Source organism: Podarcis tiliguerta, assembly GCF_965153285.1.
Source record: "Podarcis tiliguerta genome assembly, chromosome: 11".
NCBI classification, from domain to species: Eukaryota; Metazoa; Chordata; class Lepidosauria; order Squamata; family Lacertidae; genus Podarcis; species Podarcis tiliguerta.
The window spans coordinates 13,798,616-13,824,591 of NC_139544.1; the positions used below are offsets into that span (position 1 = coordinate 13,798,616).

Sequence of the window (25,976 nt, forward strand, 5' to 3'; positions counted from 1 at the left end):
GCTTGGCTAGGATACTGCGGCTTCCTTTTCTCAAAGCTTGTTTTGAACTCTCTATCTGCCCTTGATTGTCATAAAGCTGTCTGGGCGTTTGGAGAACGGCAAGACAAACACCTGCTGATTTGGAAGCTGTCATGTGACCAAGCCCCATTCTATGCACCAGCCGCTAATGAATATGACCAGATGTGACCATACATTTGAAGAGGTCACTGCACTGTGTGAAATGAAAATATTCTAAAGAGACAACGGGGTCCGGACTTCAAACGCTTTCTGTTTGCAGGGCACATATGGGAAATTAAAAACATGATCCCAAGGGGGTAAAAAGTCTGTGAAACTAGAAAGGATATTAGCCTATTGATTTCCTGAGTGAGCAACTTTACTTCCATGCTGTTCTCCTTCAGGATATAAATCTAATGTGCTGTCAATAGCCTACTTGGAAGTTTGATCTTAAGCCTACCCTTTCATCTGTCTGCAGCTCTTTTTGGGCTTGCGTATAAGAGATTTCTTTTTTAATGGTCCCTGGTTCTTTGGGAGCACCAGTGCCCTTAAAAAAAACATTTTTTTACAAAATTATAATAAATGAAGAGTGCTTGCTGTCTCTCTCATGCACACATTCATTCTCTTGAAATATGATTCTCAAATGCATCCATGATGCCTAACCAGAAATGGGTAAGTTACAAAGGTTCATTACCACTTAAAAAGTGATACTGCATTGATTCACATAAAAATGCTTCCAACCTTCCATGGAGATGAGAATTAATGAAGGAAATGGTGTGAAAATGAATGGATTGATGGTGACACTCTTAATGTTCATGCTCCTTTGGGGCCATCCATAAAATATGTAAGTTGTTGAGGTGACAAAGATGGGTCACTGGAGGGGTTTATACGATCTGAGGTGAAACTTTGGTAGGTCCTTGGTAGGCCTTTTCCCCCCAGTTTGATTCCCTGGCACCATATTTGTATAAACTAACTATCCCAAAATACAGACGTGCCTTCACACTGGCCAGACTGGATGTGATGCCCTCTGCCGTACTTGAGGGCAGATACCAAAAGATTCCAACTGAGAAACGATTCTGCCCCTGTGGAGATGGCAATCTGGAAACAGTGGCTCATGTGCTCCTGTCCTGTCCCCTTTATAAAGATCTGAGGAATGAGATCATCACCCCACTCCTACTTACCATCCCAGGCCGCCCATCTGCAGCCACATTGTTCTTTCTTTTATCAGATCAAAATGATCAGGCAATAGCAAAGGTTGCTAGGTTTATCGAGGGTGCAATGAGATTAAGGGCCACTATCTGAATGATAATCTTGATCATTTGGTTGTCCTTTTTACCCATTGTTGTCTTTTTAATTGTATATATTGCTTGTTTTATGTTGCTATGGCCGTTGGCTAATGCGAATAAAGTTTATCTATCTATCTGGAGGGGTTTAGATCTGGTTAAAATGGGTCAAAGCATGACAAGGGAGAAGAAGTGAAACAAACACATGGCAAGTTTCTTAGTGACAAAGGAAAGGAAATTTCCTCACTTGGTTCTTTAGATAGAGTAGGTTTCTGGTAGGCAGGGACCTCACTAATCAAAATACGTGGAGAGAGTTTTGACATCTCAGGGGATGTAGCACCTTTCTGAAAGCTTTTTATTTATTTAGGGAGCCCTTAATGCAGATGTTATTTAAAAATAAAGCCTCACAGAGGTTTAACCCCATGACACCTTATTATAAATTCAAGCTTAGCAGTACATACTGAACTAACTCACAAAAAGTGCTATCTTGACAGGCTTAAAAGTACTTTTGCATTGTTCTTTAAAACCTCTGGCTCTGTTCCAATGTAATCCATTTTTTTAAAAGCTCTCCAGATCAAATGACAGGAATACCTCTTAAAAAGAATACCACTTCAGTTATGAAGACAAGTCTTACGACCTGAAACAGGCTATCTACACTGTATCTCTATGCCTGTTTTCCAATTAGTCATTTATATTCCAGACGGTAACAATCAGACTTCCCTCAGGCCTACTTCTGGGGGTTTTAAATTCAGCCCACGCCAGTCCCTGGCACCCAGCTCTTCCTTGTCTGATCAACCCCCCCCCTCCTGTAATTTTGCTCATTGAATTGACCTTGCTGTGGTGGTCACCATATTTTTGGGGCTGGGTAGGAATTTGCCTACCGGGCAAATTGGCTATGACCTGGAGGTTTTGCCTACCTCATAGCAATCATCACAATTTTGGCAGTTTAGGTATTGGGTAACCTTAGCCTTGGTTGGAGAGTGGGTTGTACCTTTGTGTTTTCCTCCAAAAATAGGACATCCCATTTAAGAGATCTGTGACTGAGTTGTTTCTGTCCATTTGCCCAGATGGGGGGCTTGGACCTCAGCACGCCTAAAGGCAGCAGTCCCTGTGGGGATTCCCCTATACGATGTTATTCATAGGAATCCCCGCTGCCGGGTTGACCCGGATGTCGTTTCCGGTAGGCTGCCCAGGAAATAAATGCTTACCCAATGCCTATGCCAAACCACTTCACCTGTAGTCAATAAAGTTGTGGCCTGATTCAATCCCATTCAACTGTGTGGTCTTGTTTATTTGGTAGCTCATTTGAGTGGAGGAGGGGGCAGTGTGAGGCCTGGGCTTGCAGCTTCTGAGCTGGACAGCTGGTGAAAGAGAAACCTGGTCTGGTTCCTCTGGGGAAATCAAATGCCTCTCCGCAAAGTGCAAAAGAAACTTCCAGATGCTTCCTCCAAGACAACAAGTTTCCCCTCACCTGTCTGAGTGGGGGCTTGAAACATGAACCATCTGACTGAGAATCTGATGCTCTACTTCTGCTGGAGAATACATTTTATTTGGCACAGTTTGCTGAAGTGCTGGGCTAACCATTACATACCCCAATGAAAACAGAGACATCCTATGTAGCAACAGCAGATGCGGGTGGTGCTGTGGTCAAAACCACTGAGCCTCTTGGGTTTGCCGATCAGAAGGTCGGCGGTTCGAATCCCCGTGGTGGGGTGAGCTCCCGTTGTTCGGTCGCAGCTCCTGCCCACCTGGCAGTTCGAAAGGATGTCAAAGTGCAAGTAGATAAATAGGTACCACACCGGCAGGAAGGTAAACGGCATTTCCATGCGCTGCTCTGGTTCGCCAGAAGCGGCTTAGTCATGCTGGCCACATGACCTGGAAGCTGTCTGTGGACAAATGCCGGATCCCTCGGCCTATAGAGCAAGATGAGCACACAACCCCAGAGTCGTCCGGGGTACCTTTACCTTTACTTTTATGTATCAACAACAACAACAACTTTATTATTTATACCCCTCTAGTAACAGGTTATGTTCTACAACCGAAATGCCACTTTATAAACAACAAAACATTAAACATTTAAAAAACTTCCCTATACAGGGCTGCCTTCTCTCCTTGTCTCTGGGGTCGCATAACTCCAAACACTCCAACATTTCTTCAATGATAATAGGGATTTCCTAAGGAAAAGCAATACATTCCAAATCAGAAACTGGGACAGCTTCTGAAAATACGGGACTCTCTCTGGAAATTAGGGACACATGGAGAGTCTGCCATTACTATGCTTGCTTACCAACATTCTTAAAAAAACACACCCCAAAACCAAAAACAAACCAGGAACACCATTTAGATTAAGGTTCTGAATGGAGCAGGGAAGCTCTTTCCACACACTTTAATATGTTCAGATATGTATCTTTTCAGCCACCGGAAGATATTCCTGCAGGCATTTGGTTCACCAAATTCCATCCACAGAGAACTGAGCTGCTGGCTGCTGCTCTGTTTGATACACAAATAAAAGTTGGCAGGATGTACACTCCCTTAAAGGAGCTGGACTATAAGCGAGTACCTGCTTGCCATTCATGATCTCACAAACCACGAAGCATCTGGCGCAGGCCCAGGAATCCTCAGGCAGATTCCGAGGCCCTGGAGCGGCAGTAAAGAGACGATAAAGAAACACTGGTACACTAGTGCCAGAGATCGTTGTTGTCCATGTTTCAGGACCACGGACCTCTTTGAGCTGTCCCTTTGCATCAGCACCAGGACCCTTCAGACAGGAGATCCTATCTGCTAGTGCTTCAGCACAGAGAGTGGCTCAGAAGATCAGGCTGCCGATTTGCTTGCATATTAGCAATTTCCTGGCTCGGAAGGCCAGCTTAGGTAGCCTTATCACTCTGTACCTTGTTGGGGGGATTTTATATAAAAATAAGAACCGGGCAATGGAGATGCAGGAAATTAATTCATCACAGAGTCCAGTTTTATTTCCCATCATGTATGCTGACAGCAGATGTTTTGTGGAATAATTTCCTTGTAATGCCCTGCCATCCATCCCATTAGCCCGTATACATAATTCATACACATTAGCCTAACCTCACTCGGTTTAATTTATTCTGGCTCTTTTTCAGTCTGGGGTAAAATCTTCCATGACGATAGGAGCTTTCTCCCATAGGTGTATCCTCAGTTTAAGCTGCTGCTAAGCCAGGTAAGGGAGGGGGCCACCTGGCTAGAAATGGAGCAAACCGGAGAGAGAGAAAAATGAGATGCTGGCTGAGGTTAAGATTTCCCAGATCTTTGAATGCAAAGAAAATCATTCCTCCCATGTTCTTTTCACTGGCCATTTTCTAAGATTTAGCAAGGCGCATAATGTCACAATAAAGAAATGGCAATATATGAAGAGTCCAAAGGTAACAAGTCTCACAATTTTCTGCAGAAAACTGCATGTGCTTTTCACATCCTTTATAAAACCGGAGATGGAAAAAAGGGGGTGGGCCTCCTCATTGAGGATGGGGGAGGGAAATTCGATTCAGTTTTGCATGTAAAGGCAAATCTCTTCAATTTGCAGCTCCTGAAATCATCCGTTGTGAACTGAAACAAAGGGGACCTCTGAAACTTAAAAGGTAAAGGTACCCCTGACCGTTAAGTCCAGTCGCGGACGATTCTGAGGTTGTGCGCTCATCTTGCTCTATAGGCCGAGGGAGCCGACGTTTTTCCGCAGACAGCTTCTGGGTCATGTGGCCAGCATGACTAAGCCACTTCTGGCGAACCAGAGCCGTGCACGGAAACACCGTTTACCTTCCCACCAGAGCAGAACCTATTTATCTACTTCCGGATCATGTGGCCAGCATGACTAAGCCACTTCTGGCAAACCAGAGCAGCACACGGAAATGCTGTTTATGTTCCTGCCGGAGCGGTACCTATTTATCTACTTGCACTTTAACGTGCTTTTGAACTGCTAGGTGGGCAGGAGCTAGGACTGAACAACGGGAGCTCACCCCATTGCAGGGATTTGAACTGCTGACCTTCCGATCAACAAGCCCTAGGCTCAGTGGTTTCGACCACAGCACCATCTGCGTCGCTTCCTCTGAAACTTACTCTTCTTCAAATTTGGCAATGGAGTTTTTAATGGAAAAATGTACACAACAATGCATGTATTAGGGGCACATGTGCATAAATGCTTGTGTTAGTGAAAACAAAACAGAAAAATGCATTATACTAGGGGAAATTGCTTGCAGAAATATGTACATTAGGCATACCAGAATGCATACCAGAATGATGACATTTGGAGAAAAATGCACTTAAATGCTGTTGAATCTCCAGGAGGACTTTTTTAAAAAAATAATAATTGCAAACTGATAAAGAAATGTGAAGAATTGAATACTGGAAAAAATGAGAAACATTGAGAAACTGAAACAGACAGATTCACCTATCCCTAGTCCTAAGCTCACCTTCTTTGGGGAGGCAAGCATAGCCAACTCACATTTTTGAGCACAATGGCATATCCTGTCACACTTTCCCCAAACACAGCTGGTTTTTCATTCCATTTCTGGACAAAGAAGTAGAAGCACTCTCCCTGCGCTGTGGTCCTTTGGGTGAGAAAGGGGGATGGTGTAGGGGGGAGACAGCTTCCTATATTCTTGTACTGTAATAAATGCTAGAGAACCAGTGGCGTAGCATGGGTTGTCAGCACCCGGGGCAAGGCAAGTAATTTGCACCCCCTAACCCATGGATTTTAGCACTCAAGTCTCTTCCACTAGAGGTGTGAGTGCGAGCGCCCCCCCCCCAGATGTTGTGCCCGGTGCGGCCGGCCCCCCCTGCACCCCCCATGCTATGCCACTGTAGAGAATCAGCTAAAAAGAGAGTTATTTTGTATCTACCTATATGGGAAAGTGTAATCCATGCTTCAGAGGCTGGCACTAGTTTCTAGACAAAGTTTGTACCTAAAACCTAAGATGTCAAGTGACCTTTCAATGTCGTTACGATTAGGATTTTTTTGTGCTGCTGAGTTCTACCCTAAGTATTTATTTGCTGCTGCAGCAAGCCATAAAATAAAAATCCAGCACCTGAAACAAGTCTACATCATTTCAGGCAAAGACTGTACATTAAAATTATTGGAGATAGCTGTATTTACAGCTCCCTCCTTAACTATGGACCCTAAAATATATCTGAGCCTTGCCAACCTAAATTTGGAAGCCTCAGCACTTGTGGCTCTAACATTCATCTGCAGCCCAAAAGTGCAGGAACATTTTCTCACTGCATATGTTAAGTTTGCATTGCCTTAATTGCATTCCATTCTGCCTTTTGAATTCTCAGAAATTAATTTCTAGCTGTTCTTGCCACTTTTGCCCTTTCAATAGATTTTTCACATCTCCAGCACTTTTGATATGCATACTTAAGGCCAAGCTGTAATTGTGGAACTGCAATTAATGTGAATTTTTTGTTATGTAAATGGCAGGTGCCCCAGCCAGAGTACCATGGGGGAGAGGAGTGGGAAGGAATGTTTAACTCTTTCATTTCCTGCCAGTGTGTGTGTGTGTGTGTGTGCTCTTTCCCTTCCCTTCTCTTTCCTGTGACTTTAAACCATCTCCCAGTAAGGTAAAGGTAAAGGGACCCCTGACCATTAGGTCCAGTCGTGGCCGACTCTGGGGTTGCGGTGCTCATCTCGCTTTATTGGCCAAGGGAGCCGGCGTACAGCTTCCGGGTCATGTGGCCAGCATGACTGAGCTGCTTCTGGCGAACCAGAGCAGTGCACGGAAACACCATTTACCTTCCCGCCGGAGCGGTACCTATTTATCCACTTGCACTTTAACGTGCTTTCAAACTGCTAGGTTGGCAGGAGCTGGGACTGAGCAATGGGAGCTCACCCCGTCATGGGGATTTGAACCGCCAACCTTCTGATTGGCAAGCCCTAGGCTCAGTGGTTTAACCCACAGCACCACCCGCGTCCCTTCACCACCCACATGATTTCCCACACCAACACACACACAGAGAGTTACTGGTTTAGTTTCAGCTCTAACAGTGCAATTGTAGGGTCCTTCCTGACTGACGTTCTGTGTGGGGAATATTCTGCAACACCTCAGTGATTCTATAATTGTGTGTTAGTGATAGTTTTATTCTGGGCTGTCCACATATCATTGTTCTTCATTTGTTGTTCTGCAGTGCTTCCCCAGTGCAGTCGCATAGAAGGATGGGGGCACAGGGGCAGTTGCCCTGAGTGCAAAATTTGTTAGGGGCATAACATTTTGACACCCGGTGAATACAGCTATGTGCTTCCATTGCTGGGCTCTGTTGAAAACGGCTTCTCCATGCGAACCAGGAAGTGACCTCTCCAGACAACGGAACAACTCTTCTTTTCTTATCTCTGCAGCTGCAACTCCTTAGGCAGTTGAATGCCCATGTACATCCATTTCGCTTCCTCCCACCCCACCTTCCATGCAGCCCTGGGTTCTGGAAACCCACGCTAGGCCACTGCCCCAAGATTACCACATCTGGAGGGGTACTCTTGCACTATAGTACATCAAAAGCAGGACAACTTCCCTTCCAACACCCAGAACTTTTGTGGTATTGTATAAAAAGTACAGAGCCTACGACTTGCCCATCAGAAGGTTGGCGGTTCAAATCCCCGCAACAGGGTGAGCTCCTGTTGCTCAGGCCCTGCTCCTGCCAACCTAGCAGTTTGAAAGCACCTCAAAGTGCAAGTAGATAAATAGGTACCACTCTGGCGGGAAGGTAAACAGTGTTTCCATGCGCTGCTCTGGTTCGCCAGAAGCGGCTTAGTCATGCTGGCCACATGACCCAGAAGCTGTACGCTGGCTCCCTAGGCCAATAAAGCGAGATGAGTGCCGCAACCCCAGAGTCGGTCACAACTGGACCTAATGGTCAGGAGCCCTTTTACCTTTACCTCATAAAAAGTACAGGATTTCAGCAGGAAGTTACTGCTCTGTAAAGGGCTTTTTAGAGTTAGCTTTTGCAAACTTGAAAATCCAGGCTTTTCATTCTTTAAACATGAGAGGAGAAAACTGCAAGCTGATGTCCAATTTAAGTAACGCTTTGTGTTGCTGGTGATTCCTGTGTCTTCTACCAAAGGGAGTAATTTGTGTTACAGCGGCTACTTCTCAATAAGTTGTACTGACATTTCAGTAAATAAGCCAGTGTCCTTGGTACATAACGCAATTGAACAAAATAAATGTAAATCCTGCTCTGCCTCTGGAAGAGGATTATGCTTTAGTTTGGCTCCAGAGGCTACCACATATACTGGATCTTATTTATCTTGAGCAAAACAATCTCCCGGTTTGATAAATTTGTCCAGCCACTGGACATGCCTCCCAAATGTTTTCAGTGTGAAATGTGGATATTTCCCTCACTTCATCGGGATCCAATTTCCTTCTGGACTGCTGCCTGGAATATCAAGGCCCATTTTTTTCATTGACGATTTCTGAATCCCTGAACTACTTTCAAATGCAGCTTTTACCTTGTAAGGCAAACTTACACTGCAAACCTAAAAGGGCTCCTTTCACCTTCCCCAGCACAATGTGACCATTGCAGTTTGCGGTGTGTGGCTGTCTCTCTAGGGATTTCCGGTAAAGAATTCTACAATTGCCAGAGTCCTATGGGGGAAGTTGCGGCATAGCAGTTAAATTGGTAGAAAAGTAAGGTAAATGTGTCCAAAAAACAATCTATATGTAGGCATCCCAGACACCATTTTGCTGCCTTTTGACTGGATACTTAATCCCCTGCGATCAGTCATTACCTCTTCTGGAACACACACTTAAGATAGGGTAGTCCAAATATTGTTTTTGTCTCCGTCTGCCCTGATGATAGTTGCTTATTTGCTTGCTTCAGCCGCCATTGGAATTCCATTTGACTATCCATGTAAGCGAGGAGCAGCTTACCTGCCTCTGTCTAGATATCTCTAGTTATTTTTTGTTTGGATTACTGCAATGCGCTCTATGATGGGCTACCTGGAAACAGTGACTGGAAACTACAACTAATCCAGAATGCGGCATCTAGCTTGGTAATTGGGAGCGGCCGCCGAGACCACATAACACCGGTTTTGAAAGACCTACATTGGCTCCCATTACGTTTCCGAGCACAACTGAAAGTGTTGGTGCTGACCTTTAAAGCCCTAAATGGCCTCGGTCCAGTATACCTGAAGGAGCATCTCCACCCCCGTCATTCTGCCCGGACACTGAGGTCCAGCGCCGAGGGCCTTCTGGCAGTTCCCTCACTGCGAGAAGCCAAGTTCCAGGGAACCAGGCAGAGGGCCTTCTCGGTAGTGGCACCCGCCCTGTGGAACACCCTCCCACCAGATGTCAAAGAGAACAACAACTACCAGACATCTGAAGGCAGCCCTGTTTAGGGAAGCTTTTAATGTTTAACAGACCACTGTATTTTAATTCTTTGTTGGAATCCACCCAGAGTGGCTGGGGAAACCCAGCCAGATGGGCGGGGCGTAAATAAATTATTATTATTATTATTATTATTATTATTACTACTACTACTAGACATTGCTGCTCTCCAGGTTTCATTAGCTCCAGCCAACATAGTCAATGGTCAGACATGGTGAGAGTTGCAGTCCAGCAATTTCTGGTAGATGATTGGTTAGCCACCCCAAAGGATGCTGCCCTGTTTGCAAGTGGGAAACTTAGAAAATGTTCCATATAAGGTCAGTTAGAAGCTGTAGCTAATTTTATTTTTATGCAGTTCTGATGCAGTTTTCCTTGCTAAAAAACATGAGTTAGAAACCTGGAGTTGAGCAATGAACAATGCTGATAATGGTCTTGCTCACCCAGGCAAGCCAAGGAGTCTTCAGCCCCCTCATATATGTTTGAAGGGGCCCAGCCCCCTCAATTTTGAGGGGACCCATTATGTACAATGCATGTTGCGTGTCACAGCTTCAGCACCCGTCTCTGCCAGGGCGCTTGGCATATCCAGAGGATATGATGTCGCACATTCATTGCACGTGTGTTGCGTGTCGAGGTCCCCAATCCACCCCCCAAATAACTCACAACAGACACGTAATTTTTGTTTAAGATTTTTGGCATGATTTTGGCCACAACTTTATTCAAATACAAACCGTGAGTGGTTGTTTAGGCATTGGTTAAGACTATCTGTCCCCCCGCCTGGGGACAGAACTGACTTCCAGGCACCACCGAAAGACAGTGCGGGGGAAAGCAAGTCAGGGAGGCATTGGAGCTGAGTCACAGACCCTCAATTCTCATCCGCCTGCTCCCCGAAGGCTTGCCGGCCCTAGTCCCATTCCAGGGATTGGACGAAAAGATGGCAAGCCCCAGGATTCCTTTAACAGAATTCCCTTTCCGCAGCAACCATGGAGCCTATCCTGACCCCTCCTCCACCAGATTTATAACCAACGCCTAACCACAACCTTACAAGTTGTGACGATTTGCTACACAGTAGGCAAAAACCACCCAGCCAGCCAATTTGCCAGGTGGAAAAATTCCTACCAGGCCCCTGCTCAAAGGCAGATGACCCCCATGACAGGCATAGCAAGGTCAACGCAACAACCCCTTACTCTAGGGCGGGTGGGCGGGTGATCCGTTGCACGCAGCAAAAGAGAAAGTACAAGGCTGCGTGCAGAGTATTTAAACCTTTTTACCCCTCCCACCAAAATTGCAACATAACTTTTTACCCCAGCAACCTAGTGAACCAATCACTGCCCCAGGCCATCTTTAGAGACCTTGCCTGGTAACAGAGGGGTGGCTCAGTAGACCCCACCGCAACACGTGCTCTCCCTGAAGGAGAACACGCTATGTCACATAGATGTGATGCACACCGGGCCCCCTCAACCTTGGGGGCAACCTGGCACCTCTGTGCTCACACATCCTTGTACCTGAAGTTGCCCGTTTATTTAAAAGGACGTTGGAAGGCCTGTCTCCCCTCAAGAATGTCACTGATCTAGATCCCACATGTGCAGATTTGGAATAACCAAAAATGTAGTGGCAACTGCTGTTTATTAAAGAGAGAAACGCCTCTCAGCCTGTTCTTCCCTGAAAGTAAGGTGTTGCGTGTCAAGGTCCCCAAGCCACTCCCTAAATAAATCACAATTCACACAGAATTTTTGTTTAAGGTTTTTGGCATAATTTTGGCCACAACTTTATTTAAATACATAAATGTGTGTGGCTGGTTAGGCATTGGTTATGACTATCTGTCCTCCTGCCTGGGGACAGAACTGACTTCCGGATTCCAACGAAAGCCAGTAAGGGAAAACAATATTGGGGAGAAATGGAGCTGAGCCACAGGCCCTCACCTCTCCCCGCATGCTCCCAGGGGCTTGCACGGCCCTAGCCCCTTGCCGGGGATACGGACAAATGTATGGCAAACCCCTAGATTCTTTTAATGGAATTCCCTTGCAGCAGCAGCACTGGAGGGGCAGGCACAGCCAACCACATCCCCTCCACCAACCAAATTTTAACCAATGTCTAACCGCAACCTTACAAGTTGTGACGATTTGCTATGCAGTAGGCAAAAACCAAATGGCACCAGCCAATCTGCTAAATGTACAAAATTCCTACCAGGCCACTGCCCCAAAAGCAGATGACCCCATGACAGGCATACCAATGTCAAATGCAACAGCCCTAAATTAGGGAGGGTGTGTGGGCAATCCAATATACGCAGCAAAAGAGACTGAAAAAAGCTGCGTGCCAAGAATATATAACCTTCGGGCCAACCCTCTAAATGGTAACATCAAAATCTCCCCAACAACCCAAATTGGCCCAATCACAGTCATGGCCATCCAAATGGTCCCGCCCAGTAACCAAGAGGGGGTGACCTGTTAGACCCCACCGCAACATGTGCTCTCCATTAAGGAGAACACGCTTTTCAGACTACCTCCATGCTGAACAACAAAAGAGGTTTAAAGACTCTCTCAAGGTAAATCTAAAACAAATGTAGTATAAACACTGACAACAGGGAAGCACTGGCCTGCGAGCACTCTAATTTGAGAACAGCCTTGACCAAAGGTGCAATGGATTTCAAGGATGCTGGAACTCAGGACTAAAGGGAGAAACATGCAAAGAGGAAAGCATGCTTGGCAAACCCTCACCGTGATCAACTCCCACCCGGAAACCTATGCCCCCACTGTGGAAGGGTGTGTGGATCCAGAACTGGCCTCCACAGTCACTTACAGACTCAGTGTTAAAACTGTGTTCATGGAAGACAATCTTACTTGGCTGACGTGATCACCAAAGAAGAAGAAGCAGCAAACTGATCAAGTTAGAGCCCTATCTGCACACGTACCCTTTACTGGACTGGGAAGAGCATTCATAAAAGTACACGACGACTCTGATTTCTTAGCACTGGACAATTGGATTTAACACGAAGGGTTCCACACAGAGTTCCGAGAAATGGAACAAGAAGCACATATTCAGCACTGCGAAGATAATTTGCCCCAACAGATTTGAAAGCACTGATTACATGTTTTCAGCATGTGGGTTGGGGCTGCCTCTAAAAATCAAGCAGGAAACTCTCAGGGAAATGGCGCTGCGATCCAGCAGTAACCGGTGATTGCAAGCGCCTTCTATGGCTAGCTACAAATTCCACCTTTAATGTGTGTTAGAAGCAGTTTGCTATGGGTTGCCGGGAACTGTGACTCCATGAGGGGTAAACTACGGTGAGGGAAAGAACGTGCTTTGAATGTGCTTTAAAGATATAGCGTGTACACAGCCAGAGATGCCAACACAATCAATGTGCACATTTTTTTGTTCTGTAAATGGCTGCCACAGAGACACCTAAGCAGCATCAGGACCATGGGAGATGATCTTCTCTTCCGGCAGCTGACCCAAACTGCTACTTCGCTTCAGGCAACACGTCCATTGGCAGCACTGATGAAGACTCTCCTTGTAATGTGTACAATTTTTTTATTTGAACCCTGGCAGGGAGAGAAAGAGTTAAGCTTGCACTTCCCACCCTCATTATTCCAGTGGAATTCGGTCTTTGTTATGTATTGAAGTTCTCACCCTGGGCCAGCAGGGGGATACTGTAGATAGTTATGCAAATGAAGGATCGAAAAGTGACGTTCAGTGATTGGATAGTTTTAGAAAATGGCAACAGTTACATTGTTCTGGAGCTCTATATAAGCAGGCTGACTGAGCTCCTCAGTTTAGTTCTGTTCCAGCTTACAAAATAAAGAGCTGCTTTGGAGAAATCGCTGTGTCGTCTGCTATGTCAACCCACAACTTAACAGTCTTCTTATTTACTCAACAAAAAAGTGCATATTAATGGCATTCATGCAATTAACTGTCATATCTACTTTGACCCTCAGGTTAGCTTTTGATTGCTGAATATTCCAGTTCCAGTGACTGACTGCCCCTCCTCTTTGAAATTATCTGTTGTTTATTTATTGATTTTATTATTGATATTTGAAATGCTTTACTCTGGGCAATACTTCATTGAAAAGTTGGATTTATTTCTAAAGATAAAAGAAGTAGGAGTGCTCAGCTGAACCAGGTAATTACAAATTCTGGCACCATCGCTTAACCTCCATGACATTTGTAAACCAAGCAAAAGTAGAAGCAGAATATGGCATTTCTTCTCCCAAGATTTCTGCAGAGCTGAATATCACCCTGAAGAAGAATGAGCAGCTTTGAGCATTGTTTAAATAAGAGGCAGAGATTATTCAAATGAGGATACATATATTAACTTCATCAGTATTACATGAACCAAATATTATTTAAAAGTGATTCCAGAATTTGCAAAAGGGGGGATTAGACACAGAGCATTAGTACATGATTTGCGTCTTACATTTTAATGTTAGTTTCCCTTCCTTTTTCTTAACCAGATCTTTACAATGAGATGCTCACAATGCCTACTAGCAATTAAAAACATTGCGAGAAAGGCAAGGGAAATCGAGAACGCATATTTTATTGGATCACCTGGTCTTTCAAACACTTAAAGTATGTCTTTGAACTACCTGATCCTAATAATGCTTAGATTGTCAACTGAGAAAAGGAAAAAAAGGGGGAGATTTTAATGTTGTGCTAGCCAAGCAATCCTGTATGTGTGTGTGTTTGTGTATGTGCGGCGGGGGACAGAAATAGGCTGCCAACTTGCCCGTACAATGGCCACCAAATCCTATTCTTACCCATATTAGGACAGGAGAGGGGCAAAGCGTGTTCTCCTTCATGGAGAGCACGTGTTGCGGTGGGGCCCTCCAGGACACTCCAAAGTTGGAGGGCTGGCTAATTGATCGTTGGCCACTGATGCGATTGGGGCTTCCCTTGTTGTTGGGAAGAAGTTAATGTTGCCATTTATTGATTGACAGCCAGAAATACTAAAACTCCTTGCACGAGGCTAGGGCTTCCTCTTTTCGCCCGTGCATTGGATTGCCCGTCCCTCCCTCCCTGGAATTAGGGTTGTTCGCTTTGACCTTGCTATGCCTGTCATGGGGTCGTCTGCTTTGGAGCAGGGGCCTGGTAGGAATTTTGTCCATCTGGCTGATTGGCTGGGGCCATTTGGTTTTTGCCTACTGCGTAGCAAATCGTCACAACTTGTAAGGTTCGCGGTTAGGCATTGGTTTATGGTTTGGTTGGTTGAGGGGCATGGATTGGCTGTGCCTGCCCCTCTAATGCTGCTGCTGCAAGGGATTCCGTTAAAGGAATTGGGAGCTAACTATTGCTTGTCCACTCTGTCAAGGGGGCTCGGGCCATAGCAATGAGCTCCTGGTTGCATTTGGGATGAGGACAGGTTCCCTGCTCCGCGTAACCCCCCAGTGTATTCCCTCATTCTGACTTTCGCATCGTGCGGAATGTCAGTCTGCCCCCCATGGTGGGGGCAGATAGTCGCAACCAATGCCTATGCAACCACTCACAAATTTGTATTTTAATAAAGTTGTGGCCAAAATTATGCCAAAAATCTTAAACAAAAATTTCTGTGTGATGTGTGAGTTATTTGGGGTGGATCTGGGGACCTCGACACGCAACACAATGTTCATTGCAACAACGGTGAGACCCACACTTTAGTGTCTATAGAACCATTGCCAGTGCGTTGCCAATCACAGATCATGTTGGTTCTGGAGGAAACCAATGGGCAGACGGCAATGAAAACATGCTACCAGGACAGTTGCCTCCCCTATTCTACATGTGAGGGGCCTGGGTACTGGCTGGCTTGTCTGTATGCTGAGATTAAAGGTAAAGGTAAAGGGACCCCTGACTGTTAGGTCCAGTCATGGCCAACTCTAGGGTTGCGGTGCTCATCTCACTTTATTGGCCGAGGGAGCCGGCGTACAGCTTCCAGGTCATGTGGCCAGCATGACTAAACCACTTCTGGCGAACCAGAGCAGTGCACCGAAATGCCATTTACCTTCCCGCCTGAGTGGTACCTATTTATCTACTTGCACTTTGATGTGCTTTCGAACTGCTAGGTTGGCAGGAGCTGGGACCGAACAACGGGAGCTCACCCCGTTGCGGGGATTCGAACCGCCGACCTTCTGATCAGCAAGTTCTAGGCTCAGTGGTTTAACCCACAGCGCCACCCGCGTCCCTATGCTGCGATTACAATACATTTATTTTATTTTTTAAAAAACCAAAATATTATGCACCTCGGAGTTGTTGCGCAACTGGATCTTCAACCTTAGGGCTATCCTGCACTGTTATGCATATTTTGCTGTCACCCAAGATTCGTTTGTCATGCTGGAAATAGCACTAGGATGCGTTCCAGGGATTATGTCTTCTCAAGCTAGAACAGTTGTTCGTTTTTCAGTCGCCTCACTTGAAACAATGGTGTCTTTATACCCTGGTTGAGTCACAGTATGCCTCTGAGCCCCAGTTGCCAGGATTCACAGGTGTGGCAGGGTGCTGTTGTACCCATGTACGGCTGTCAGGCTTCCCCGAGGCACCTGGCTGTGAGAACAGAATGCTGGACTAGATGGGCCCTTGGCGTGAACCAGCAAGAATCTTCTTGTTTTCTTCACTTTGGGCTCCGTAATTTTATTCTTCCTTTCATGTTAGCCTGCAGACCTCCCTTGCATCATCTATGTATTTATTTAATTTATTAATTGCATGTCCTCTCCCTTATGGCTGTCCGATAACATATGTTCTCTGGGCAGCTCAAAGAGATGAATGCAAAAGCAATTTCCTAGAGCAGCAGTAATAAGCTCATCCAAAATAATAATAATAATATATGATTATGCATATATTATTCATCCACTTCATGGATCACTGCATTGCCATGGTGAAGGGGCTTGAATAACTCAGAGAAGCTATGAACTATGCCGAGCAGGGCACCCAAGACGAACAGGTCATAGTGGAGAGTTTTGACCAAACGTGATCCACCTGGAGCAGGAACCGGCAAGCCACTCCAGTATCCCTGCCAATAAAACTCCATGGACAAAGACAACAGGCAAGGAGAAGGGGACGACAGAGGACGAGATGGTTGGATGGTGTTCTCGAAGCTACCAGAATGAGTTTGACCAAGCTGCGGGAGGCAGTGGAAGACAGGAGTGCCTGGCGTGCTCTGGTCCATGGGGTCACGAAGAGTCGGACACGACTAAATGACTAAACAACAACAACAACAATGATTAGGTGTTTCTCAGAGATGAGATGAAATGAAATGTGCCTGCAATTCTGCATGAATTCCTGGGCTCCAATTCTTCACACGCTTACCTGGGAGTCAGTTCCATAGAATTCCTTGAGGCTTGCCTCTGAGTAGGCATGTATAGAATTGTGCTGCCCCCACCAGTTTAACAGCATGCAGGATCGTGGTTCATATTTTTTGTCTCCATCTGGCTTTTTAAAGACAGTTGTTAGTATGCAACAGAAAAGATGCTGCTTTATCAGTAATACATTTTGACACTTGAGATGCCTGGGTTTTTTTGGCCCACCTTGTTTTTGTGATTATAAGTTGTTTTAAACTGTTTTAAACATTGTGTTTAAATGTTGTAAGCTGCACTGGGACCTTAGGGTGATGTACGGTCAAGAAATTAAAATAATGCTAATGCTATAGAACATTTAACTAGGCATTCAGAGTACTATAGGAACCTTAATGCATTTTCTTGACAGCTTGCCTGCCAAGTAGAAATTACATTCTCTTTTAATTTGTGAGGGGGTGGGAGCCATCTCCAGGCAATCTTACAACTGTTCCACGTGGGTGAACTGCATTTTCATAGAGTGATGGCCACAATGCTAGATTGTACATACAGTTTTCAGAATCAGTGTACAGACAGGCTGCATTCTGGAAAAAATCTTCCTTAAGAGATTAGGCTCCCTTGTGGAGTGTCAAACTAGGACCTCTTAAAACCCCCACGGTCCATCTATGAAGCCAAAATGCCCTAAACAAACAAGTCCAGAGCCCATACATTTTCAGACTATTTGATATTTCCAGATAAATTGTTGATACTTGTCATTACATGTTTACATTTTCTAATAGGCAGCTGTTTGAGAGAGGAGGAGTAGAAACCAAATCCAATCCATTTGTTTTGCTAAATTGCCAAATTTGCATGATTCAGGCAGGAAAGTTTGACATGCACTCCAATTCACTTCTATTGTGATTCCAGACACCTTTTATGTTGCTTTACAGATGTTCAGGTGTATGGTGTTATACATCTATGGAAGAGTGAAAAGTGAGGTGATGGAAACAGTAGCTTAAGATACCATTACAGAAACATGGGAAGCAGGTCTTTAGACTACAGAATGAACCAAAGCAGCTTTAGGGTCTGATCATTCTCCTTTTTCACCATCAACTGCCCCCTCTTACAAACTTCATGCGGGATTGAATTAAATGAATAATGTTTACCATTGAATCAATGTTACGTTTTTGGAGCTGTGAATCCACTAACTGAGTTCTCACCGTCTTCCACATCCATCAAGTTCGTTACTATGGGAAAAGATTGATACTGATGAATTGGAAAAAGGAAAATGTGTCTCCCTTCTATGATTGGATTGAAGACCTGTACAAACTTGCAACATACGAACAACTTGCATATAAACACAGACTTGCCATGGATGAATTCAATGATATTTGGAATCCATTCTTACAAGCACTGGAATAGATGAAGATCTGGTGAAGTACAACAACAACTTTGTAAACTATACAGTTTTGGGTCCCCCCTTATTTTCCCTTCTAAACAGGTGCTGTTTCTCTTTTTCTTTCTCTCTCTTTTATTTACATCTCATCATGTTTAGTGCATATATAATTATGTACTTTTTGAACTTTCAGTAAAGATGTCTGGAGGTGGGTGAAGTTTGTTATAATGGAAGATGGCTACTAGAACACAGAGCTCTGAAAACTCACCAGGGGAGCAGACAGGGTAGAGATAAATGTACTGAGAAATGTGGGGAAATACATATTTTAGACACCTTTCGAGACAAAGATTCAAGAATATTCAGAGCATTGTCTTTGGCTGAAGGATGGCGTCTTCGTTATATGTTTGTACACTGCTAACACAATGAGCCTGGGGCAATTAGAAGCTGTCATAACTCACAAGCCAATTCAAGCTCTGTTTATAATGGAGGCATTGAATGTCATTTCTGCGAGTTGACAAAGGTAGCTTTAATGAAACCAGTGTTTTCAATTATTGTTCAGTTGCTTCTAACCACTTGGAAGCTGAATCATCCTGTCTAGAAGAGTCAGCCACAAAGAACAGACTTGTATACATAATGACTGTAATCCAGCTTCCCATTACAAAAGGAGGGGCTCCTGCAGCACAGAAAACTGCAGGTAATCAGTGGCACCCATTGTCAGTGTCTGGGAATGCTTCATGCAAGCCAAAAGGATGGAAGATAATTTGAAGAGAGCTGGTTGGCCCTTGCAGGGGACACGGGTGGCGCTGTGGGTAAAAGCCTCAGCTCCTAGGGCTTGCCGATCGAAAGGTCAGCGGTTCGAATCCCCATGGCGGGGTGCGCTCCCGTTGTTCGGTCCCAGCGCCTGCCAACCTAGCAGTTCAAAAGCACTCCCGGGTGCAAGTAGATAAATAGGGAGCGCTTACTAGCGGGAAGGTAAACGCCGTTTCCGTGTGCGGCTCTGGCTCGCCAGAGCAGCGATGTCACGCTGGCCACGTGACCCAGAAGTGTCTCCGGACAGCGCTGGCCCTTGGCCTCTTTGAGTGAGATGGGCGCACAACCCTAGAGTCTGTCAAGACTGGCCCGTACGGGCAGGGGTACCTTTACCTTAGTTGGCCCTTGCAGATATAGAGGTGTACAGTTGAAGCTTATGGAGCTTTAGATCTTCTTGGCCAATATGCCCCTTATGCTACCATAACCAGTTACACCAGTGCACCACCAGAAGTGGAGGAGATCTTAAAGTGTGGCTTCAAGAGGTTGAGCTAATGGGAGCTTGGCCAACTGTTGAAGCAGTGGACTTTGGTTCTGATTCAGTGATGAAGTCCGAATCCACAAGTGGGCCTATCTTGAGGGCTATGGTGCTCCATACGTTTGTCCAGCTCCATCTGCCCAACTTGACAATTCAAATTCAAATTACGCTGTGACTGCCATTTTGACATGCCTGTTTGCAAAGTTGTCACCAGTTTCTATGCAACACCATCTGACAGAATCCTTTGCTATGTTTGTTTTGTGAAGGACCGGAATAAGGAGGTTCAAGCCCTATAGCGATCAAGATTCCTGTGAGATGCTACACAATCCAGGGTGACCATCCTATTCTTTTTGAGGGGGGCTATTTACATTTTTAAAATAGTTGGATTGCTGTCAGATTCTGCATGCAGGTGCAACTGTGGACATCTTTATTGTGCACATACAGGTAAGGTAACAAAGTCATCTTCATAAATTAAAAGACCAGAACTGCCATTCTCCCACCCATTTGTTCTATTTTCATGGGCTGAACTCTCACGAGGACCATCTTTAAAGGATGCTATAAAAATATTATGCATTTTTAAAATATGCTAAAAGAAAACTGACTCTTTCAGGAACCAATATAAAATCTTTTAAGGGTTTCTATAAAAGATAAGCACCACTGAGAGTTTGCGTTGGCATTGGAATAGTTCCATTTCAACGCAAGTGTGACTGATGCTGAGAAATCTATTTCCTAATTTTCTGCACAAACGCCTCCTCAAAGAAGTAAGTCCTGTTGAATTCAGTGGGTCTTGTTGTGGTTTAGTCATTTAGTCGTCTCCGACTCTTCGTGACCCCATGGACCAGAGCACGCCAGGCACTCCTGTCTTCCACTGCCTCCCGCAGTTTGGTCAGACTCATCTTTGTAGCTTCCAGAACACTGTCCAACCATCTCATCCTCTGCCGTCCCCTTCTCCTTGTGCCCTCAATCTTACCCAACATCAGGGTCTTTTCCAGGGAGTCTTCTCTTCTCATGAGGTGGCCAAAGTATTGGAGCCTCAGCTTCAGGATCTGTCCTTCCAGTGAGCACTCAGGGCTAATTTCCTTAAGAATGGATGCGTTTGATCTTCTTGCAGTCCATGGGACTCTCAAGAGTCTCCTCCAGCACCATAATTCAAAAGCATAAATTCTTCAGCGATCAGCCTTCTTTATGGTCCAGTTCTCACTTCCATACATTACTACTGGGAAAACCATGGCTTTAACTATACGGACCTTTGTTGGCAAGGTGATGTCTCTGTTTTTTAAGATGCTGTCTAGGTTTGCCATCGCCTTTCTCCCAAGGAGCAGGCATCTCTTAATTTTGTGACTGCTGTCACCATGTGATCATGGAGCCCAAGAAAGTAAAATCTCTCACTGCCTCCATTTCTTCCCCTTCTATTTGCCAAGAGGTGATGGGCCCAGTGGCCATGATCTTCGTTTTTTTGATGTTGACCATATTTTGCGCTCTCCTCTTTCACCTTCATTAACGCCTCCTCAAAGAAGTAAGTCCTGTTGAATTCAGTGGGTCTTACTCCAAGGTAAATGAGATTAGAATTGTAGCCTTGAGTGGCATGAAACATCTTTGAGACAAATAGCAATTGCAGATCTTCCCCACCCCCAATGTATTTTTCTGACAGCATCTGACTTAATCACTCAGGAGTGGTTTCAGAAAGGGAAGAATGAATGGGCTTGATTTTAAAAGGCTCTGGAAAGTCTAATTGGAACCCTGATGCTGGTGGATTGCCTCTTTCCATCTCATTGATTTCACATTTGTGTCCTTTTAAATCCAAGGCTTTTACTGCTTCTTTATTTACTTTCAGACTCCCTCTGCCACCATCAAGATTCCAGGAGCCAAACTGAAGTTTTATCTGACCTGATTGCTTCTAAATAAGCAAAGTCAATTAGCAAAATGTAGATGGCAAAAGCAGGTCCCAGCTGAGCTGAATCCCAAAGGATGAACTCAGAAATACACGGTTTATTTTTAGGATCCCTGTGTAATTATGTATTACTTTTACAATAAAACTGCCATCATCGTAAGGACAGCAAAAATGAGGATGCATAGATAAGGAAAAGTGGTCTTCCTCTTTCTTGGTCTCCCTTGCCGTCCCCCTTTTCACTTTGATCAGATTGAGTCAATCTATAGCAGGGGTGAGGAATGTTTTCCGCTTGAGGACCAAATTCCCATGCTCCTTATGAAGGCCCTGTCATGAAATTCTACTCAATATTATTCCAGAACAGAACTCCAATGTATAGTTAGCAGAGTAAAAACTTAAACACGTTGCAGGATTCCCAAACAATAGACCAGAGGCAATTGTATTTCGTCCAGCAGAGCTTTACTGCTACTGAAGGCAAATGAGCGTAATGGTCACAAATCCAATACATTCAGGATTGGCCCTGTCCATAAGAAATCCAGTTGCAGCAGACTTAACTTAAACTTCTGTTGCTCTTCTGCCGTAGAACAGCTGTCCATGGGGTCCTCCCTGGTGAGGATTTGTGGATGCCAAAGCACAGCATCTCTTAAGGACACAAGAATACACTAAGAGGAGCTGAGCAGGTACTCCTGGTTGGTTGTGGTCCATTTTAAGGTTACCAGATTTTTTCAATGAATCTGGGGACACTTTTCAACTTCAATGGATTTTGTATGGGGACTGATGTGTAAATCCGGGGACTGTCCCTGGGAAACAGGGATGTCTGGTAACCTTAGACTATCTGGTTCTAATTTGAGCAGTCTACATTGCTTTAACTAAGCCCATCCTCTTCTGGCAGAACTGATGGCAAGTCATGTAAAAAAAATAATGGTCATAGAATCATTGAGCTGGAAGGGACACTAAGGGTCATCTAGTCCAACTAAAAAGTGTCCATGACAGATGGCCATCCAACCTTTGTTTCAAAACCTCCAAGGAAGAAGAGCCTACCACATCCCAAGTGATATGTCTCTTGGTGAAACAGCCGATGTACCTAAGCGTATATTAATGAATGATAAGAGGACTTAATAATGTTTCTAATAATTCCTTTAAAATGTCTGGAGCAGGGCTCCGCTAGGGGCGCCACGGAAGATGGCCGACAATACCATCTCTCCAGCTCCCACGAGGTAATTTAGAGGCTGAGATGGGAGTAATCAGCCTCCCAAATTCTTCCCAGTGGAAGGGAAGATGCAGTCTCATCCGCCACGAACATCTTCTGTAAGGGTGTTGGCCATTGTGTGTGTGTGTAAGGGGGGGGGAGTGGTGTGACTAACAAGTGCAATTCTGCTCCTTCCCACACATGCAGAAAATGGGATATCTGAATCACATCTTTTTACATGGAAAGTACCCCACCGTGTTTTCACAAGCAACTGGAAAAAGAATTACCTGGCGCTGATTTTGAAAACATTTGGATCAGTTCAAATGTCCAGTAGGTGCTGTTGTCCACTTAGTGGTGGAGCTTCATGCTCCGGCACTGGGGGGCGGAGAGCAGATGGGGGCAGGGCTGGCGTGTGTCCTGGGGGCGTGGCATGCTGCCTGTGGGGGCGTGGCACCCAGCACGAGGGGGCAGCCATTATGGCACCCCACAGGGATCACACTCCCCCCCCCGCACCCCTCTTCCTCCGCCAGTGTGCCTCCCAGCCTGTCGTAACTGGGAATAAAGCCCGAGCGATCCAACTCTCCTGTTGAAAAATGCAAGCCTCCGTTTTTCGACAGCTAAGAGGGGCATGTGAGATTCCCCGGAGCACTGCTTCAATTTAATATACAGTGCCTTTTAACTGATATGACAGGTTTTCTCTGGTCGCGGCTTGATGCCAGGAAGGAGAGAACAGACAGGTTGCCCTTCACCTTGAAAAGCCATTAATTCAGGAGCACATCACTGATGCCAGATGAGAAGGGAAGTTTTAAAACATTGTATCAGTTATATGACCTAATGCAGAGAAGGACGCAAAGACCTAGGATTGTCCCATTGGACATTCCACCTGGATTATCATGTAATATTGTATGAGTGCCTACAAATTGACAAACTTTCCCATTCAGTTTTATGGATGAACTGAGCAGTGCATATCTTTTTTTGTACACAAAAAGCTGCATCTCCCATAAGAAAGAGCAGGGAAGCCCTTATCAGTGATGGAACCTCTTGGAGTGTCAGGCTTCGGGGAATCAGCTTTCTCTTCCCGTGGCAGTAGATAAGAAGATCAAACAAAAGGAACCTCTTACCAGTTAGAATCTTTAATAATCACAGTGAGAGAACAAAGAACACATCTCCTAGAAATGGCAGTGCTCCCAGTTAAGGGTCATCCTCCCCGTCCCTCTTAATCTACATCACTCCAACATCTTGCAATCTGAGTTTATAGCCTCTGTGCTTTCTGTTCTGATGCTTTCTGAGCTCTCCGTGACTTTGGAGAAGGGGGGATGAATGCTATCCAGAGACTGTGAATCTGTTCACTCTCTCTCTTCCAGTGTTTCTTCTCCTGGCTGTTTCCCCACCCAGTATTTCCCAGCTTCTGCCTTCTGAACTATGTCCCTCTGCAAACCGCTGTTCAAAATCTATACTGTCCTCCTGCTCCTGCAAAGATTCAGGATCAGGGGGAGGGGGTGGCTCCCACCATTTCTCCTCAGTGCAGCCGTCCTCAGGATGGTCCCTGACATGGAGTCCCTTGCCTGGAAGGGCTTGTTGGACTCTGAAATATACTTGGAGTTGAGTGTGAATTTTATGCTTTTTATTCAGCTCATAGTAGTGAGGAATGCCAGTTCCCCCGAAATGTCTGCTTTATATACATTATTTACACAATGGGGCCCATGTGATTGGCTAATTCTGGGATTCTCCTGTAGGCCAATCAGGTTGCGGATTCACTTCCACCTGGAGCTGGATTGGGTGGCTCCTGCAGACCAATCAGACTGCTGCATTCTGAATCCTATTGTTCTAGGACCAATCAGACTGCTGCATTCTGGATCCTATTGTTCTAGGACCAATCAGACTGCTGCATTCTGGATCCTATTGCTCTAGGACCAATCAGACTGCTGCATTCTAAATCCTATTGTTCTAGGACCAATCAGACTGCTGCATTTTGGATCCTATTCAACTCAGTACATAACAGACCCAGATCACTCATGCAACTGAGAGATGCTGTTGGAGCTGGGCTTTGTAGCTCGCTCTCATGGGATACAGGAAATTATTACTTAAAACATTGGTGTCCTTCTGCTAACATCTGGGGAACGTTTCACACATATCGTAGCATTTCTCCCCCAATATCTAGCATACAGTTATATGTATGCTAGTTTTACCTCAGGATACTTTCTACCACATGGCTCTTAGATTTGTATGATAGACAGGTGTGGAAGTGGCATGGATTTGACAGAACAAGTTCTTATAACGAAAACTGACAATGGTGCCTCAGATAGGGATGAAATAATTTCCTTTTCTTCTTTCACTCACACCCTGCCCCACATTCACTGTTGATGCTTCTAGGTTTAAAAGCTCCTGGCAAGATTTGTGAGACTCGAGAGACCTGATGGATTCCCATTGTAGGAGCTACTCAGACTTCAAACTCCACGGAAAAATCCACTCCAGCTTAAGCTGGCAGGTCAGCTTATTTCATGGAATTTGTACTGAGCAAGTTCGTTCATCTCAAACTAATTCTTTCATACCATACCACTTTCATTCTGTTGATGTTTTAATCTCTGATGCAGTGCAACCGTGAGTGACAGTAACTGGGTAAAAGCATGCAGCCTACCTCCAGGTAAAATGAAGACTTCCTTTCTCCAGGTAAAATGAAGAACTAGACGAACAGTTGCACAGCTGAATCCGGTTTTCACAGAAATCAATGACAAAGGTTTAGGAGGCTTATTTAACCCCTTCCCTCCACAGGCTTCTGCACGAGGTGAGGTACTCAAAATCTCATTTTGCACCATCAGTGTGATATTCAAGTTGTTCTTGAAGTCACACCTCCTAGGCGAATCAGTCTTAAAAGCCATAGCATATACCTATGGGGAGGGGCATGGGCGGCGCTGTGGTCTAAACCACTGAGCTTCTTGGGCTTGCTGATCAGAAGTTAGGCGGTTTGAATCCCTGCGATGGGGTGAGCTCCCGTTGCTCTGTCCCAGCTCCTGCCAACCTAGCAGTTCGAAAGCACACCAGTGCAAGTAAATAAATAGGTACCACTGTGGCAGGAAGGTAAACGGCATTTCCGTGCACTCTGGCTTCCATCACGGTGCCCCGTTGTACCAGAAGCAGTTAAGTCATGCTGGATACATGACACGGAAAGCTGTCTGTGAACAAACGCCGGCTCCCTTGGCCTGAAAGCGAGATGAGTGCCACAACCCTATGACTAGCCTTTGACTGGACTTAACCATCCAGGGGTCCTTTACCTTTTACTATACCTATGGGATTATTCCTCATATGTGGATACTTCATCTATACGATTCCTCCAAAGCTCGTAAATGTCTCCCCTCCACAAAGAAGAAATGTA

At 45.2% G+C, this 25,976-nt stretch overlaps 1 long non-coding RNA gene across 1 annotated transcript; it reads left to right on the top strand.

Moving 5' to 3' along the window:
* The first annotated feature begins 3,928 nt into the window (after window positions 1–3,928).
* On the top strand, window positions 3,929–18,015 carry LOC310660109. Its single transcript, XR_014503198.1, has 4 exons — window positions 3,929–4,148; window positions 4,831–4,885; window positions 9,770–9,930; window positions 17,796–18,015. It is a non-coding gene; the product is annotated as an uncharacterized lncRNA (long non-coding RNA).
* Window positions 18,016–25,976: the final 7,961 nt, after the last annotated feature.